Source organism: Protopterus annectens, chromosome 9.part0 (genome assembly GCF_019279795.1).
Source record: "Protopterus annectens isolate FY-2018-M chromosome 9.part0, PAN1.0, whole genome shotgun sequence".
In the NCBI taxonomy this organism is placed as follows: Eukaryota; Metazoa; Chordata; order Ceratodontiformes; family Protopteridae; genus Protopterus; species Protopterus annectens.
In genome coordinates, this window is record NC_056743.1 from 265,292,272 (window position 1) to 265,305,943 (window position 13,672).

General features: G+C 40.1%; 1 protein-coding gene across 1 annotated transcript in view; it reads left to right on the forward strand.

Annotated features, from left to right (window-relative positions):
* LOC122811177 overlaps positions 1-13,672 on the forward strand; it is a 3,180,768-nt gene that overhangs the window by 3,099,810 nt on the left and 67,286 nt on the right. The window lies entirely within an intron of this gene.

Genomic DNA, 13,672 nt, shown 5'->3' on the forward strand with positions numbered 1-13,672 from the left:
AAGAAGCTTCAGAGTTGGTGCCGAAGTCGGATCGGACAAACCCATATGTTTGAACTGGACAAAAGTAAGACAACATGGATCTAACATTATGGTAAGTACATAATTTTCATTTAAGCCAGATGATTAGCTGTGTTAGACACTTCACTGGAGAAAAAGAAGCCTTCTTATATGAAATTTCTGTCTGGTATGTAGGTCATTAAGGAACTTTACAGTAGAATAAAATAGAAAATTACCATCTCAAATTAGTCTGGATAAAAATAATTGAATAGGGATATAATTACACATTTTGATGAAAAAATAATTATGACCTATTTTCTGCTGTGTCTTAATTATTGAAAGATTTCTCCCTTGATTTATCTGTCAGTAGTAAATGGACAAAACATCAGTTAGAACTCACTAAAATCTTCACTGCTTACACTATTTGCACAAAGCAGGTTGATCAATTAGTGCAACAGGAAAAAAATGCGATTCAGATTCTGGTATAGCCACAAAGAGAAAGATCTCATTGTTAGCTCATAACTGTGGCTCTGAATTGGACACTGCACTGTCAGATCTGATCTTGCTAATGTTCTTCTTAGATTTATACATCACGTTAACAAAGGCTGTCCCTTCAGTCACACACACACATATCCACATCCGCAGCTATTCATGTACAAGTAAGCTCTCCCTCACTCACTTACACGCATAAAGATTTACGCTTTCACCCACATGGCTACTCCATCACATAAACACACAAACACACAACCAAATTATACTGGTCCCATAGTGGGTTCTTCTTCCAGGCACAAAAAGAAATAATTAAGCAAGCAGCCTTTGCCACCACAGCAGGCTACAGTTTGCCTCACCTGCAGGTGGGTGAATCTGCTGTGGTCATTTATTGTACCTCAGGCCATTCATCTTTAATCCTGGATCCCTCTGGTGTAGCACCTGCAGCCACTACGGATTAGGGGTTGCCCAAGTGCTGTGCTGCTTTGGGGGTCCCCTCAGTAGGCAAGGGAGAGCTGCTCTTGTTGGTTATGAGATTCAAAATGGAGAAGTGTCTCTGATGTATCAGAATGATGCACCCTACCTTGGGGAAGCTGTTGTTGCCATTAGAAACATGGCTGGCCCCATTTTTCTTGTCAAAAATAAACAGAAAACCAAGCATGTATCTACTTGTTCTCAATTTTCTTTGGATAGGGAAAGTTTACTGGGTCTGGCTCAAGATTTAATTCAGACTATTGATCCTTCTTGTAAAGTAGTTTCTGGTAAAAGAAGGCGGGATTCTTTTTTTCATGAAAACATTCAAGATTCTAAATCTGAGTTGGAAGATGCAAGGACACATGCAGGGTTTTTTCCTATGATTTCTGATTCAGACTCAGAGCAGAGCTCAGTTTCTTATTCCATCTGTAGGATATTCTGTTTCTTTGAGACAATTGCTAGAATGTGCCAGTGTTTTCAGTGAAAGAACACTGAGGTTTCTCAGTTGCTCAGAAAATATAATGAGAAAATATAAGTTGTTACCTCTCCTGTCTGCTTTAGAGCACGTGTGTGTTACTGCCTGCAGGTTTCCTGATAGTCAGCCATCTGCCCCTAAAAAGGTAGATATGATGTATAAAGTTCCTTAGTCTTAAATTTTTATACTGTATTCCCAAGCCTGGCTGAGCAGCTATAGGTTAAGTTGATCCCACTGCTGCTAAGCAATTACTGATGGGTATGAGAAAAAAAAGAGTACGCTTATGCAACTTTGATTTTCAGAATTTTGAGTTGTTAGGTTCATATGTTAAACTTTGCTCTGACAAATTGTGAAAGTATAAGGAATGTTTTATCTGCAATTTCTTCTTGTGAGAAAAGAGCTGCTTTAAATACCTTAGTCTGTTCTGTTGCACATGTTACTACTCATTGCTTACAGTGCGTGCATGACTGTTAATAATTCTTCAAGGGCTATGGCCACTGGTTCTATCTGAATGAGGTTTGCATGGCTGCATTCTCAGAACCTCCAAGATGATGATGAAATGAGATTTTAAATTCTCCCTTGTTTAGAGATTTAGTGTTTCTCTGCCACAGAGGTAATCAAAATGTGTGATAAAAGGGGCAAGCTGATCCAGGGAATCACTAAGATTTTTCAGCCCTATTTTTTCATATTTTCCAAGGGATTTTCTATCTCCTCATCCAATTGTGGTAACAACAAAAAAGAATAAACAGTCCCAACAAAATACAGATAAACAAATGTTTGGGAAGAAGTTGCAAGGGCTTTCCAAAAAGAAGTTTTGAACCTAACAAAACCAAGGACAGTCCAACAAGCCTGAATGTCTATTGAAGAGACTTTTCAAATCCCTCCCACCCTGGATCCTTTTTTTTTCATCCAGAAATTCCACATCTTCATTTTCCCTTTGGTAATAGATAGCTTCAGACAAATGAGTTCTGAAAATCATTCGTCATGGTTACAAATCGCAGGGGAGGAAATTTCTCCTTTCCAGTGGGCCATTCTTTATCCTCCAGATCATACTCTCTTGTTTTCAGTAGTACTTCATCACATGCTGTCCTGATGAGTGATAGAACGACTTCCTCCTTCATAGATGGGGAAGGGTTTTTATTCAAGGATGTTCCTAGCACCAAGAAAAGAAAATTCTTGGGGACCAGTTCTGGATCTTTATTTCCTAAACCCATTTGTGATAGTACCCAAATTCAAAATGATTACACTTCAAAACCTGTTCCGTCTTCTTTCTCTTTCAAGTTTTCTGGTAACACTAGACCCAAAAGATGCTTATCACATTTCTGTTCATCCAGAATTCAGAAATTTCTTAAGTTTTTTTTTTTTTTCCTCTGGATCACATTGTTAGTTTTCTACCATGCCCTATGGACTATCCATTGCATAAAGAGTGTTCACAAAGTGCATACTTCCAGTTATAACTCATTGCAGGCTCATGGTATCCAGATTTTTCCATAATTAGATGACTTCCTTATTTTTTCAGAATCTTTTTCAAAGTGTAAAGAATCTGTTATGAGAGAGCTCTTAAACAAGTTGTGTTTGAAAAAGGTTCTCAGACAAGTTCACTTACCTGGTTAACAAAATGTTAAATAAATGAATTGTGATCAGCTTTCCATTTCTAACCAACATATGTATTCCAGAAATGGAAATCAAGAAATTTGCCTTGAGAGTGGAATGAAATAAAGCTCAAGAGGTGAATTGTGACATCCATGTTGAGGACACATAAGCAGCTATAACAAGTGGAACATAGACATACCTGTTTACATTACATGAAGCTTCATCTGCTGTATTAGCAACACATGTAAAAAGTATAGGAGCTCAAAGTGCTTTACAGCTTTCAAAGCTGTAAAGCACTCAGCACCACAGCACAGACATTGGCCAGAAGAGAGGCATATTTCTGCTCAACAAAGAGCTTTAAAAACTGTTAAGACACTTTAATATGCTTCACTTTTATGTGTGGCAGCATAAAGTGTATTGCAGCTTTAGAGCTGTTAAAGTATTTCGGAGGCTCTTCTCTGGTGGCTGCTATGTGCTGCAGCTTGATACCCAATCATAACAGCATTAAAAGGTGTATAGCAAAATGTTTTAAGCACTTTTCGAAGCTTGTATGATTGGGTCTTGCAGCACAACAGTGCTTAACTACATTAACTTTCTGCTAATTTCTGAGCATAATCAGAGCATTCCTATAATACTCACATTTATTATGCAGCAATCCATTAACTCATTTCTACCTTTGAAAGAAAAAAAACATTTTGACAGTTTACAAACTGCCACCAGGTGATCATGATCACTTAATGACAGCGTGTACACTGTCAAGCTATTCTTTATTTTTAAGGTAGCATATGCCAATCAATCCATGCAATTGGCACACAGGGCAGCTACATTCTCTTCCCTGCCCTTCCTATGGCTCTGATTGCAATGCTAATTACATGTATGATGATATGGGCTAGTGCCAGCATAGCCAGCTGGAGTTCTGTAAAGAGTGATATATCCTTTGAATATCAACCTGATTTATACAAGGTGCTTGTGTTACAAATGTATTAGAATTATATGGCATTTGAATATCAAATGAATTTATACAGCTGCTTATGTTACAAATGTATTAGAACTGTATGGCTTTTGAAAATCAAAATGTGTTTGTAAAGTTGCTAGTGTTAAAAAATGTATCAACAGTGGGTCCTACTAGACAGAGAAAGAATAAACATGTGAGACTGTATTTATATATGTTAGTAAAGGACACTGGAAGAGCAGGAGATTAACAGCTAGCTTGCTTCTTACTTTAAGAAAGCTACTGTTAATTGGACCACCTGTTGGGCCATGGAAGTGCTTTTCTCACAGCTCTGAATAGGACCTGAGTCATTATGTCAGGAAGAAGCCTTTGTTTATTAGCTCAGTAAAAAGAGGGGAAGCACCAGGCACTGTCATAAACATCAGAAAAACTTTAGCTATGCATCTTATTACATCTATGATAATATCCTGTCTCAAGCTTCAAAGGGGAATAGTGTGAGAACCTAGAGTCAGGTGACCTGATCAGGTCATTCTGCCAGTCATCTTGGAAATTTTAGATATTACAAAGAGAAATCTCTCAGTACTGAGTATTCTGTCTTGGGCCTGACAACAGGAAAGACCATTTACCACATCATCTGCCTTGCTCTATTAAGTAAGGAATAGTAATTCTCCTAGATTCAGTCAGGAAAATGTAGTGAAGCTTAGTTTAGATGTGTCTGTTCTTTATTTGTCTGACTGTATCCATCAGTGTTATTTTCAATATTTCCTGTGATTTGAACTCTGTGGTTTACTGTAAATATATATTCAGTATTTTCATGCTATTTTATTATTTGTTATTAAATATATTTAAAACTTTTATTGTGGTTGGTCCTTTTAGAAAGTATTTAAAATTTGAGAGTGCTTATATTTATTTGATGGCACTGTGTGAGTCACTCCTGTAGGCCCTGATCTCTTGGTCAGCTACTACCATTTAAGTTGATATTAATATTACACAGTGTAATTGGACACCCTTTGTTAAGGGGCTTAGAGTAGCTGATTATGGATTGTCTGGTGGCAGTGATAACTATCTTATACTCTGTCCAGAAGGGGGCACAGCAGGTAAATCTATGCCTCCTTTCTCAGGGGTGTGTGTGTGTGTGTGTGTGTGTGTGTGTGTGTGTGTGTGTGTGTGTGTGTGTGTGTGTGTGTGAAAAATGAAATTTCACAGTGTGTGTGTTGGTCAACTACTTGGAGCAGGGACATGAAGCACTGGTCTCACAAAGAGGGTACTGGAGACGTGGCTTGGACACTCAGCTGAGGACCTAACCCTACAGCTGTACCAGTTGCATGTCTTATTGGGGACCTGGAGGGAGACAGAGAGATCCAGACCCCGGATTGAGTGTATTGTCTGTGTGCTCTTAAGGGAAATTGTACTTGGTGCAGAGAACTGCATCTGGAAATATTGAGTATATTCATTTTTTTCCCAAGTGAATGTCCCTCTCCAGTGTCAGTGCTGAGATTCAGGCTCCTTGATTACTGACTCAGAGAGGGGTCATCACAACATGGAAAGCCTGTAAATGTCAGATTACTATAATGAATGGCTAAAGTATTTCTGCAGCTTCCTAACATTTAGAGCAAAATTTGTTTGCAGGCAAGTAACCACTATAATAATGAAAGTAATAATTTTCCTAATTGTAAACTATCTTCTTCTTTTGCTTTTCCTGGTTAGGGGGTCGCCACAGCAGAACAGTGGTCTGCAGAATGATTGGCAGTGGAGTTTTATGGTGTTGAGTTGCCAGCCCGATTCCAAACCTTCCACAGAAGGTGCACACACACACACCCCTAGGGCCAATTTAGAGTGTCCAGTCCACCTACAGCAAGTCTTTGGGATGTGGGAGGAAACCAGAGCACCCGGAGGAAGTCCACATGACTGCAGGGAGGACATGCAGACGCCACACAGAAGGCACCCCAGCCGCAAATCGAACCAAAGAACCTCGTGCTGTGAGGTGGCAATGTTAACTGATGCACCACTGTGGCTGCCCCCCTGGGATCTATGTTGCTCTTCATTTCTAAAGTCAAAGTCCTTTGATATGATCTACATGAGTCAGTTAGTAAACAATGATTTATTTGAATATGTTTATATTAAGAACCCTGACTTGCCACTCTTACATAGTTTGTCCAAGCTACATAAGTGTTTTGATAAACCTCCTATGAGGCTGATAATAGCAGGGCATGGCTGTCTCACTGAACCTTTGTCTATTTATGTAGAAAAGAAGCCAAAACCTCATTTGTATTTGAAAAGACTCCTTTCTACTATTAAACAGTTTTTTGAATACTTTAGTTAAGTGGTATACATCATGAATTGCTCATTACTCATTACTTATTTTGTCACATTAGATGTTATCTTGCTGTTTACAGTGATACCTGATGATTATAGAGTAGAATGCATATGGCAACATCTTTCCATGTGTACTAACAGAGACATTATGAATATAAATTTGCTCTGTCTTTTGTTACAGTTGATTTTGGGGAATAATTTTGCTTTAACAACCAGCTATTTCTACAGTTTGCTGACAAATGCAAGTTGGGACAATCATTTAAATTCCCAATGATGTATATATCCTTCAGAAGAGTCTTACTCAAGTGATTGTTGCCGAGTCATACTAAAAATAAATGCAAAACAATGCATAGTCATACTATTAGGGTGGTCAAATATCCCTGTAAATTACAATTTTAATAACACTCCCCTTAGCATGGACTCTCAGGTGAGAGATCTAGGTACACAGATAGTAGCCTGAACTTTGACTGCCATGTATACCCACTGATGAGGAAGCCCTTCTATGTGGCACAACTTATAAGCAAAGGCATGGCCTCCAGATCCAAAGAAGTCATAGTCACACTGTACTCTGCCCTCGTCAGACCACTAATGAAGTACAATGCACCTTTTGGCATGTACTTGACTAAGCACTTGCAACAGCTGGAGCAGCCTCAGTAGTTCATTTGCCAAAAAATACAGGGTGTAAACAACATGTCCTATGTGGATAGTCTAAAGGCCGAATCCCTTTACTCTGTCTCCTCCTACTGATTATTAAGGAGTGATCTATGCCTAACCTACAAGGCACTCACAGATCCAGCCATGATGGAACTGTTACACATTCACAAGACAAACTGCACAAGGGTCACCTTATCTAAGAATCTAAACTTAGTCCGTGACATGAACAAAACATGCCGGAAATTGAGAGAGATATGTGACTCAGAGATTACCCCTTCTCTGGAACAGGCTTCCTATTCACATAAAACAGAGCTCTTCCTTGACTCTCTTCAAACACATTTTAGATCAATGGATGGGAAATCATAAATTCACTCATGGAGTGTCACTCATGTCCCTTATGGGCAGGGGCAGTCTGTAAAATACTCAAGGGCATAGACACAAACCTAAGCCTGCCCTTAGGGTTCAAAAACTGGGTAAAATTTGGACAATAATGGTTAGTTTTGTAAGGGCTGTTAAACCATTAGCCTAGTAATCTCCTTTGAACATATGACGGGCAGTTCTTGTGCCAATAGTTAAGTTAATGTGGTACTTTTACAATGGGAAGAGACTCATATATTCAATAATGCACATTTTTTGTCATTTGTTGAATGCTACATTGACTTTGCGAATGATATATTCTTTATTTGGACTGGCAGATAGATTTTCTGGATTAAACTATATCAAAAGGATATGACAGTAATATCAAAACTAACCTCTATAAGGGGGAGTGTAAAAATATTATGCATGTTGAAAGGAGTAGTATGCACCCTATGAGTGTTTTAGGGATATACTGAAAGATCACTTTTTGAGAAATTCCAGGCTTATGAGTGAAACTTCTGATTTGGCACTAGTGTTTAACTAATCAGAGAATTACTTTGTGCAGAGGAGCTATGATATAGGCCATGTGAAATCAGTGGCAAGAGAAGTACTATGTCTTAGAACTTCATCAGCAACCCCCTGTTTTTGGTAATTATGAATACAGTGCAGGCAATAGTTATCAGGATACTAAATACCCAAGGATCGTTCTAACCTATTCTAGAAATGTGGGTAAAATTTGTGACAAAACAGAACATAACTGGACTATTTTATTGACCAATGAAAATATGGAAAAAGTTTGGGGTTTTAAACCTTTGTAAGCTTTTAAGAATTCACATTCATTGAAATGCTGGCTACATAATAAGAATGTCCATAATGTGTCAACTATAACATTCAACAGTACTGGCACTTTTCCAAGTTTTAATTGCAAGTGCTATATGTTTATTTTGAAGCTGCCTGTCCCCCCCCCCCCCGCAACAAAGCTGGTGTGCAAATGTAAAAGATATGCTGATTGCAACACACACAGTGTTATTTATCTTGCTAGATTTCAATTATGTACATGTTTCTATAGGTTCTTAGCTTCATAGGTAAGTACTAGGCTATTGGCCTAAGGGCCTATGTAAGCCTAGCCAACAAGGTTCCCAAGAAGGTTATTTTCCTGTGCCCCTGTCGAGCAGAACCACAGAAGTGATCCCCGGGGTGAATTTCCTATTTCCCATCCACTCATCAAGATCTTGAAGAGTGCTAATGAGGAACTCTGCTTGACATGGATAGGTAGCTTGTTCCAGAGTATGAAAAGTCTGTGGGACAGGAATCTATCTCTCCAGAATGTTCTGTTTATTGTGGTGGCAAGGTTTATGTCCCTGGAATGTGTAGCTTGGAGGGATTGTGAGATCACCTCTGAGTAGGCAATATGCTACGGAGTAAAGCTGGAGGTTTTTGAGATGGGAGGAGTAGAGCATCTGTTTGCGTCCCATAATCCTCTTTGTGAGGTATTTTTGTGACCTTTCCAGCTGTTGCAGATGTCTTGTGAGGTACATTGCAAAAGGGGCATTGTACTCAAGGGTCTAATGTGAGCTGAGTAGAAGGGAACAATGACTTTTTTTTTTCCTGGATGAGAACCATTTTGTGATGACGTGTGCAACATAGAAGATTTTACTGACTACTGTGGCAATGTGATTATCAAAGGAGAGACTACTGTCCACCTGAGTCCCAAGGTCTCTTATCACACCTTCAGTGTTAAGTGGACTGCCACTAATGTGGTAGTTCATGGGTACTGAGTTTTTACCAAAGGGGATGACAGTGCACTTTTTGGCACTGAGCATGAGGCCATGGCTCTGGCACCAGGGATCAGTCTCAGTGAGGCCCTTCTGTAAGATGTTCATGTCTTTTGGGGACTCAACTGTAGCACCTAATTTGCAGTCATTTTCAAACTTTGTCAGCCAGAGGACCTCTGTGTTAGCCTGTACTTCAGAGAATTAGATACCAAACAGGAGAGGATCCAAGACTGAACTCTGAGGTACCGCACTTGTCACACATTTGAAGTCAGATTTGAAGTCTGCAACTTTTACAGTGTAGGTTCTGTCAGTGAGCCAGTTGGCAACTCATCTTGTGACGTATGGATTTATACCAAGTTTAGTGAGTTTGTCTTTGATTCCAGAATGGAGAATGGTGTTGAAAGCCTTGGTGAGGTCAAGATAGGCTGTGTGAACTGTCTTATCCTCGTCTACAGCTTTGGTGACTGTTTCAAATAAGTTGATCAGGTTCAGGAGGCATAATCTGCCCTTCACAAACCTGAACTGGGTGGGGTCCAAAGTTTGGAGGTTACCAGTGTCCCTGTTTATGAGTTACATGATGATACATTCCATGACCTTGCAAAGCAGACTCATCAGGCTAATAGGCTAATAGTTCCCAGGGTCCTTAGTGGCTCCCCCTTTGTGGAGTGGTATAACTGTTGCTGTGCACCATTCAGTGGGTAAAAAGCCTGATGTGAGGCTGTGATTGAACATGGTGCTTAGGTAGGGAGGCCAGTTCATTCTGGAGTTTGTGTAGACTGCAGCCTGGGATGTTGTCCGGTCCCGTGGATGCTATGTTCTTGGCTTTGGAGAGCACAGTTTTTACCTGCTCAGTTGTGATTTCAGAGGCACTGCATTCTTCCAGTATGGATATGTGCCCTTTAGGGGATGAGATGGGGGTATAGTTGGCACTTAACCCATCAGCCAGGATGTTGCCTATATCAGTTGGTTCCATAATTTTCATGCCATTGTGCTGTAACTCAGAGCATATCTGGGTGTTGCCACTGAGATTCTTGACATAGCTATAGAATGCTTTTTGGTTGTCCCTAGAGTTAGTGACAATCTTGCTTTCATAGCTGGCTTTGGAGGATTTTATGAGGGATCTCAGTTTCTTACTGAGGCTGACTAGGGAGCTCTTCCACTCATGGGATTTAACTCTCTTTTGCAACAGTTTCTTCCTTCTGTTGTAGAGTTTGTTTATAGCAGGAAACCACCAGATTAACTTCCTTTTTTTGGAGGATAGCGTCTTGGTTCTACTAGGGATAGCATGGTCCATGCACTCGTGTAAGTGCATATAGAGTGCTTTTGTATAAGATTCGACAGTTGTAACTGTACTGTCCATCTGCATGGGTGACATGAAGTTTGCCACTTCTGTCTTAAGAAGCATGAAGTTGGCTTTGGAGAACATTTTTACAGTGGTTTCCTTAATGGGTGTGGGGGCTTGATGTGGATATCTATGGTGATTAGCTTATGGTCGGATCTGACCAACAAGGAGTTGACTTCAGGTGTGGAACACTGGTCACTCATGTTGGTAATGACTAGGTCCAGGATTTTATTGCCCCTGGTGGGGATGTGGATAAATTGATTCAGGGCATTGGAGTTTATGAATTCTAGGAAGTGTTGAGCGAAGGAGTTGGTACATGAGTAGTTTTCCCAGTTAATGGTGGAGTAGTTTAAATCGCCCAGTATTAGGGTGTTTGGTTGAACCCTAATATTTTCCAGTATATCAAGAAAAGAGGAGTGGGAATCCTGGGGCATGGTGGGGGATCTGTAGCAAGTTACAATATTGATTGCAGTTTTGCCCAGAGTTAGTTGCATTTGGATAATTTTGGATGCATTATGTTGAGCAACTAGCCTGGATGGGTAGATATCCTTAATGAATATGGACACTCCTCCCCCCTTGGTGTTCCAGTCCTGGTTAGATAGCCAAAAGGAATGGTATGAGTTATATCCTGGTAATGCTCTCTGGAGCCTTGAACCAGGTTTCAGTCACTACACATATATCAATGTTCTCCATTTTAAGGAGTGCCTCAAGTGAGTGCATTTTGATGTTTAGACTTCTAGCATTGAGTAGCATTACCCTCCGTTTTTTCTTGACTGTATCTGTTACGGTGGTGGGCTTGTCTTTTGATCCTTGCCTAAAAAAGGCACTATAGGGGTGGCAAGAGCATTAGCCAGTATCTGGAATCCCAGAGGTGACAGGTGCAGGCCATCTCTGGCAAAGCATCGTGGCCTGTCAACCATGTCATCCCAGGCAGACAGATACTGGATCCCCTTGGAATGACACCAGAAGTTTAGCCAATTGTTGAAGTCAATCATTTTGTCCTTGTAATGCGGTATCATTCTGGGTGAAGGTAAGATGTTATGCAGGGCTAGGATCATACCTGCCTGGATTACAAGATGAGAGCGCTCCCCCATGTCTCTTTTCATATAGTTCAGGGAGGTATGCCTCAGGTCATTCACACCAACATGGACAATAACTGAGTCACCTTTGTACTTGTGGAGTGACCTAAGTGTGTGAGTTATGTGGCAGATCCTGGCACCCGACAGGCAGATAGCAGTAGTCTTCTCCTTGTCTGTTCTGGTGAGTTGAACATCAGTGTGCCTTACTATAGAGTCACCTATGACTAATGTGTTAGACACTTTGTTTTGCCTTATGGGCTGTGGTTGAGTAGCACACTGGGTCTGTGTGTTATGTGTCTTTTGGGTTGTGTTGAGGGGTGGAGGTTGCTTGCATTTCTGCTTTGGAGGTCTCTGTTGCATGGGCAGATTTTTATTGAGAGCCTCCAAAAATGTTTTTGTGTATCTATGTGTGGGTTTTGGTGGTGTAATTATAGTGGGACTATGTGATGAGTGTGGTGTGGTGCAAGTGTTTACCTTCTCCTCTTGACTGAGAATTTCAGCCTTGGGTTGAGAGAGCTTTGCCTCCAGTTTGGCAAGATAAATGCATCTCTCACAAGTTGTAGTGTTGGGTGGTAGGAGGAGAGAGTTGTCATTGTACATGAGGTAATTGCTAAATTGCCCCAAGATGCCCAGATTCATCAGATAGACAGGAGAGAACACCAGGGCTAACCCTTGGACATGCCTGAGTAATCACTATTTTCCTCTAGACAAGTGAGGGAAGTAAGTACTGGTTTTCCTCAAAGTAACTTGAGGAAGATAAGTTCAACACTGTTAACCACTAGGAAATGAGAAAGGTTGAGTGCTTCAGTAATTTGTGGCTTATTTAGTGCTTACAACAGATCCAAACCAGTGCTGAGCATGGAAAAGTGAACTCAAGTGCTAAAATTAAGAAACTGGCTAGTTCTAAGAGAAAAACTGAAGAGCAGACTTTATGGTGGCGGAAATAGTTTAATCCTAGCTAAGTGCTGCTGCGCGATGCGCAAAACCGTGCAAACATGAGTTTTTAAGCAGAAAGATGAAAGGGATAGAAATAGCCCAAAACAACCAATAAAACTACAGTTTCTGAGCTGAAACCACTCCTCCAGTAACAGATAGGCTGTTCCAAAGCTCACCACTCTCACTGATGAACAAAGAAGCTTCCCTCTATTTTAGAAAGGTCTGGGCAACACAGGAATTTACAAACCAAACCAGAATTCAGAAAATGCTGAAAACCAGACTTTACTAGCTCTAGAAAGTTAGGAAATGAGTAGAGGGATAGGATTTTTTTTAAGTTAAATCAAATTCAGCAGCAAAAATGCTTTTAAAACGGAAAGTAGGCTGTCACACTTGAGTGTGTAGCCCTTTACAGTTAAACAGATGAAAAACACTTAAAAATGATACTTTAAAGTGCAAACAGTATTTGGTTTCAAAAACAGTACAGTTAAGTAGCAATGTTAATAAAAAAGCAGCCAGAACAATGCGGCTAGTAAAAACAAGCAATAAAAAGCAAAACAGTGTTGGGAAAACTAGTAGATTTTCCTGTATGCAGTAGCTATTTGCTCAGTTTGTTTTTTTGTAATCTTTATAATATATCTTTACCATCTCAAAGTGCTTACTCCTCTCTGTACTCTTCTTTTCTAGACCTAACACCACTCTTAAGTATTCAACAGCGGTACCACCTTTATCATTCTTATAAGAAAAGTGCAGTCCGGGTCTGAACTGTCTGCAAACAGCTAAAGTTAACTTTGAGTATGTGTCTTCCTGTTTGAGCCAATATTCATTTTCCCCCTGGAGAGCACTCTACTTTGGCTTGTAAGCAGCCCCCCCCCCCCACACACACACACACACACTCATCTTCCACTTTCTCTCTTATTCCCTTCTCTTAGCAAATAGTATCCATAACTGATCAATACTGTGTGTTTGTTAATTTAAACTGAGACCACAGTAGCCTACTGATACAAGGTTATCCTGTTTTTTCCACCTGAGAAATGGTTAAGAAATGACTTACAGTTTCAGAGCAGTCCTTGGTCAATTTTGATTGTTTCTTAAACACAAGCTTTTCTTTGCTTTGGCTCATTAGCAAAAGTACAAAAGAACTGCCTGCTCACACCCCTGTTCTCCCCCCTTTCCTGTTTATTACCTTAAGCCAATTCCAAAGTTAATAAATATTACCTGTGGCAGGCACCATTT